Genomic DNA, 6,155 nt, shown 5'->3' with positions numbered 1-6,155 from the left:
GGGAAAGATTGAGGGCAGGAGGAGAAGGGGACGACAGAGGATGAGATAGTTGGATGGCATCACCGACTCACTGGACATGAGTTTGGGTAAATTCAGGGAGTAGGTGATGGACAGGGAGGCCTGGTGTGCTGTGGTTCATGGGGTCGCAAAGAGTTGGACATGACTGAGCAACTGGTCTGTTCTCTCATGAAAGTCAATTTGATTGTATCCTCCATACTGTGCCATGATTAGTCCTATTTTCAACCAAATGGTTTGAAATCCTCCTTGCTTATTATCTTAACCTTCTCTCTAAGGCAGGTACAGGTATACCTGTTTTTTGAAAGTTCCCTTTATATCACTTCAGTTTTATGAAAGACCTATAGTGGTGCCTGTTTTGACTAACTGAAAGAAATCCAAAAAGGATTTTTGCACTTATGGAAAAGAGAGGTAAAAAGCAAAAATAGTGTTCAGCATTGGTTTTGCAGTAAGCAGAAATACAGAGGCAGGGAACACCCAGGGCAGCAGCGACAGTGGCACCGCCAAGCTCCTCCCCCAGGAACTACACTCAGCATCTCCACATCAAGCCCCATAACTTTGAACAGTATCTGTGAGCATCTGCGCTTTATCTCCATGTATTCTGTGCATCGGTTAGTAAGATGTGTCCTAGGATAACTGTTCCTTCCCTTTATGCTATTTCAACTTACATAAATTTTCAGAGGAACTCTGCTTGCAGATAATGGGGGAAACCTGCATTTCTTTCCCGTAGGTAAATTATAATCCTAGTTAAAGAAATCCATCGGGGTCATTACCCCATCTAAAATGCCAAACTACTCAAATACTGTTGATGTACTCAATATATTTACAACCTAATGAGGTTACTATACCACCACAGAAGCAATTGATCAATAAAACATAGCTATCTTACCTGGTACCTAATGGCCAAGGCTTTGAAGAACTGTGGCCTTCCAGTAAATGTAATGCCAGTTAAAGGAGTGAAGGAGGCTGGGATGAACAAGTCTCAGAATAAAGCGGAAGGTGCCACTACTCATGTAACAGAGACAAATAACTTGGGTGTGTTTCCTAATTATTGTGAGGATCTCTCTCTGAATATCTGACTCATCTTTCATTCAGGAAATTGAAACCATGAGTGCCGAAGAATTGATGCTTTTGAACTGTGGTGTTAGAGAAGACTCTTGAGAGTCCCTTGGATGGCAAGGAGATCCAACTAGTCAATCCCACAGGAGATCAGTCCTGGGTGTTCATTGGAAGGACTGATGCTGAAGCTGAAACTCCAGTACTTTGGCCACCTCATGTGAAGAGTTGACTCATTGGAAAAGACTCTGATGCTGGGAGGGATTGGGGGCAGGAGGAGAAGGGGATGACAGAGGATGAGACGGCTGGATGGGATCACCAACTCGATGGACAAGAATTGGGGTAAACTCAGGGAGTTGGTGATGGAAAGGGAGGCCTGATAGAAAGGCAGGCCTGGTGTGCTGCGATTCATGGGTTGCAAAGAGTCAGACACAACTGAGCGACTGAACTGAACTGATGTTTTATTTGAAGCAAAGCATATAAAGAAATAGAAAAATGTCCTTGTCTTAAAGAGTTTACAGTTTTTTGCAGGATGTTACCTAGACAAATAACCTTAAAAAATGTAAAAATCATTAGGGGGGGATATGTTATCTGAATTATAAATGAACTGACAAATGATTAAAAATGGAAGGTCCATGGCTTACATAGGAGTTGGACCTGGAAGTAGATGCAGAACATTAGCTGGTAGAGACTCAGTGAAGGGTGAGGTATGTGGTAGGGAGATACTAGGATTGCCATGGTGCTCTGAGTGATAAGCAAGGCTGAGATATCAGGAGAGGCAGAAAACAGGATAGTGCATTTGCCAAGATATACAAATTCCATCCCATTGAAAGATGGCTATTAATATTCTAAAAAATGTGCAGAGTAGGGCAAAGGAAAAACTACATAAGGTGAGAAAGTGTATATAAGTCAAGACTACAAAAACAAGGGTGTGATTCAAAAGTTAAAGATGCTAAAAAGCAGATAAGGCCTTCATATAAAAGAGTGAATCAATGACAGTGCTGACTAAATGCTATATGCATGTAAAATATACAAATGTAAAATTAAGCAGAAATTTCAATCAGTGGTAGACTACAGTAATTCTTACCATTTATTAAGCACCTACTAGGTGACAGGACCACATTTTGTCCCATTGTGCTAAGTCGCTTCCGTTGTGTCTGACTCTGTGATCCTATGGACTGTAGCCCACCAGACTCTTCAGTCCATGGGATTCTCCAGGTAAGAATATAAGAGTGGGTGGCCATGCCCTCCTCCAGGGGATCTTCCTGACCCAGGGATCAAACTCACTTCTCTTATGTCTCCTGCATTGGCAGGCAGATTCTTTACCACTGGTGCCATCAGGGAAGCCCTTTGTCCCATTACTTCATGGCAAATAGAAGGGGAAAAAGTAGAAGCAATGACAGATTTTATTTTCTTGGGCTCCAAAATTACTGCGAATGGTGACTGCAGCCATGAAATTAAAGGACGCTTGCTCCTTGGAAGGAAAGCTATGACAAATGTAGACAGTGTATTAACAAGTTAAGACATCACTTTGCCAATAAAGGTCCATATACTCAAAGCTATGGTTTTTCCATTAGTAATGTACGGATGTGAGAGTTAAACCATAAAGAAGGCTGAGCATCAAAGAATTAATTCTTTCAAACTATGGTGCTGGAGAAGACTCTTGAGTCTCTTGGACAGCAAAGAGATCAAACCAGTCAATTCTAAAGGAAACCAACCCTGAATATTCATTGGAAAGACTGCTGCTTAAGCTGAAGATCCAATACTTTGGACACCTGCTGCAAAGAGCTGACTTATTGGAAAAGACCCTGATGCTGGGAGGGATTGAGGGCAGGAGAAGGGGGTGGCAGAGAATGAGATGGTTGGATGGCATTACTGACTCAATGGACATGAGTTTCCACAAACTCCAGGAGATAGTGAAGGACAGGGAAGCCTGGTGTACTGCGTCCATGGGATGGCAAAGAGTCGGACACAACATAGTGACTGAACACACAACACACAGGTTTCAGAAGCTGTCCTTTGTAAGCACTGTTACATTGAATGCACACAATGATCCAGCTAGGTAGGCTTTACTTATAAGCCCATTACACACCAAGAAACTGTGGCTCAGAGAAGCTCAATAATGTGAATTAGTTGGCACTTGTTCTATGCAGTAGAGCCAGAACCTGTACCAGCTTTTCCTATCTTGAGGCCATGCCGTTTACCCCATACCAGTCTACAATGATTTATATTTTAAGAGACATTAAGTGAATTAATGATACCTGCATTAGGATACCTGTCACCTCGTTGGTTACAATATGCTTTCATGAGTGTTCTGGGCCTAGAGACATAGCCAGCACTCCAGGGATTAAGTATAAAGTATTTGGGAGTGTGTTGCAACTCATGAGGGCATCATTATCATGTGAATGAGAATAGCTGATGAGCCAGAGTGAAATGTTCATTAGGTTAAGCTCTAAATCATTTAATAGACAGCAGTGGCAAGAAGAGGGGTTTGGGAAACAGATGGCCCTGATTCCAAATGTGAATTCTGCTATATACCAGAAAACCCTGAACAGGTGACCTGACTTCCTTAATCCTCCATTTCCTCATACAGTCCTTATGGTAAGTTAACAATAAATTTATTTAGGAAAAAAAAAGGCAGCTTTGAATAACAAAAAAGTAAATCATTAAGACTAGAGGATTTGGATATATGTATTTGTGTAATAGATTCATTTTGCTGTACACCTGAAACTAAAACAATACTGTAAATCAATTATACCCCAATATAAATTAAAAAAAAAAGAAAAGACAACTAGAGGCTTGGCTTCATTCAGGCATTAACTTAGCTGTACGGTCTTGGATAAGTCACACACTCTGAGCCTCTCTCTTCTGTAATGTGTGAATGGCCATCTGCCTTAAGGTTTTGTTGTCAGATTTTGAGATCATGCATGTCAGGCATCTAGTTCAGCCTGTGTTACAGTAATGCTTCATACTAGATTATTAACACCACACTTGGCAAAATAAGTGCGTATTTCCACTCTATTTCTTTTTTAAACTTGGGTTTTACTATGAAGTTATGGGTGACTACAACTTAAGTACAGACTATTAAGAATCATTAACAAATTGGTAAAAATTAGATACTTTTTACACTAAAAGCATTCCCTTCTCAAAACACATTTCCTTAAGTGCCTAGTTCATCTGAGAAATAAGAGATTAGTACCATTAACAAAGGCTTTGATCATTTTATTACTAAGAAAGTTGTTAAACATGCTTGCTATCTCTGATACTGCTGGTGGGTGAGTGGGCCTTATCTGTGGTCAAATCTGTTATGTGAACCATGAAAAGCATCCATCCTTGCAAAGCTGCTCCCCACCTCTGCCTCAAAAGCAAACAAACAACCTGACCTAAAGAGAGTATTTGATCACTCCAAAGTAAAGCCAGTCTGGGTCAGGTCCATGGTCTTCCCTATCTAAGCAAATCACAAAAAGGCAAATATCACAGATTGGAGCTGTAGACACTTAATCTGTTACCCATGTCCACAGGTTTATGAATCTGAGCAAATTTTGTAAAGTATGGCTTACCTTTGGGGTTTACACAAATCATTTAAAAATAGAATGTAAAGAAAAATAAAAACTATAAAGCTGATGGCTGAGGTGATGGTACCCTACTGTGCAAAGAGAGTTAAGACCAGTTGCCTTCATCTCTCATCTGGACGGCATTTTAATAACTTGTCCATGAAGAAGCCTCCAGTATGCCTTAGGAAACCACTATATACCTGTCCGGAAATGTGACCGTTGGTTAAGGCTACATTTTTTACACGACTGAGAGCTTGTAAGAAATGTGTGACTAAAATAAGCCTTGCCATTTCCTTTACCTGTTCCTCCCCCATAAATCTGCATGAAATAGTCATTCAGATCTCCCTCTGCCCAACGTTGCTGGCACTCACACACAGTTTGATGGGTGCTTATTTTTTACTTTAAGGTAGATAGGGACTTGAAAGTGTTTCCTAACCGGTTTGCTGGGAGTTTAAAATGCTTAAAAAGAATTCGAAAGTGAAGTTTAGCCTTAACTCTTTGAAATATCTGTCTGGGATGTGGGCTAGGTGTCCGTGGCACCCAAAGCTAGGTAAAGAACAAGGTTTTGAAGGTACTAAAATCCGATGTATACCGTGGGTGGGGGAGGGAAGAACTGGCAGAGGGAGAGAAGAAAGGAATTAGCGTCTACAGAGCACATCCTAAGGTTCCTGAGTCGCTAACTCCATCCCTAGCCGTGTCGTCGCTGAGAACCAGCTGGAAAGGGAAAGACCAGCGAGCCTGGGTTTGTGTCGAAAGCATTGGTCTTGGTCTCAATCGCCGGCCTAGACACCTGGTTTCTGGGGCCCGCGAGATCCAGCGAAACCCTCTCTCCCCTCGGGTCCTGCTGGGGAGCAGGCATCGCGCTCTCGTTCCCTTCGGAGACCTAATTACTCTCTCTCCCCAAAGTGCTAACTTCAGGGGCTCGGGGGTGGTGAGGAAGAGCAGACCAGTAGGTAAAGACCCTGAGGTCTCAGGGAGGTTTAAGGTTGAAAAGAACGACGATCTCCCCCTGCGTGGCCCCGTTTTCTCCTGGTCCCCCAGCCCCATCCCCCCAAGTCCGCAGAACCTGCCGCGCTGCGCTTGGCGCCAGGCTGGGGTCTCTCACCCGACGCTGGGCTGGCGCGGAATGGGTGGGGTAAGGATTGGCGGGTCCCCGAGCTCCGGCAGCGGATGGCTCCAGGGACCACACGCCGGGCAGGAGCCCACAGTCCGCCCGCCCGAGAGCGGGGGGAAGGCAGGGACGCGAACGAGGCGGGGCGAGTCGTGGCTCCAGCACACCTAGAGGACCGAGCCGGCGGTCCTCGGCGGGCCGTCCCTCTCCATCGCATCCCATCCCATCCCTCGGCGGTCCCCGCCCTTACCTCTGGGCGCGAGGGTGCCGGCTGCGAACGGTGCTGGGGAGCGGCGAGCCGTCTCCCGGCTGGGCTCAGCGGCGGCCAGCGGCAGCGGGTCGCCCGCCGGGCGGCTGCTCATGGCTCGTCGCGCCCCGAAGCACTGCGGCCGCGGCCACGGCGGCGCCTTCCTCCTAGT

At 44.7% G+C, this 6,155-nt stretch overlaps 1 protein-coding gene across 2 annotated transcripts in view; it reads right to left on the bottom strand.

Moving 5' to 3' along the window:
* The window catches only part of LRRC8C (leucine rich repeat containing 8 family, member C), a 92,262-nt gene extending 86,107 nt beyond the window's left edge, over positions 1–6,155 (bottom strand). Inside the window, exon 1 of one of the 2 annotated variants that reach the window (XM_010860379.1) lies at positions 5,987–6,155. The gene's annotated coding sequence lies outside the window, so the exon portion shown is untranslated. The remainder of the gene's footprint in view (positions 1–5,986) is intronic. The other variant, XM_010860380.1, reaches the window with a different exon arrangement.

The sequence above is a fragment of the Bison bison genome, unplaced genomic scaffold (assembly GCF_000754665.1).
Source record: "Bison bison bison isolate TAMUID 2011002044 unplaced genomic scaffold, Bison_UMD1.0 scf7180017864466, whole genome shotgun sequence".
Taxonomy (NCBI): Eukaryota; Metazoa; Chordata; class Mammalia; order Artiodactyla; family Bovidae; genus Bison; species Bison bison.
This window is presented reverse-complemented; position numbering and strand designations above follow the sequence as displayed.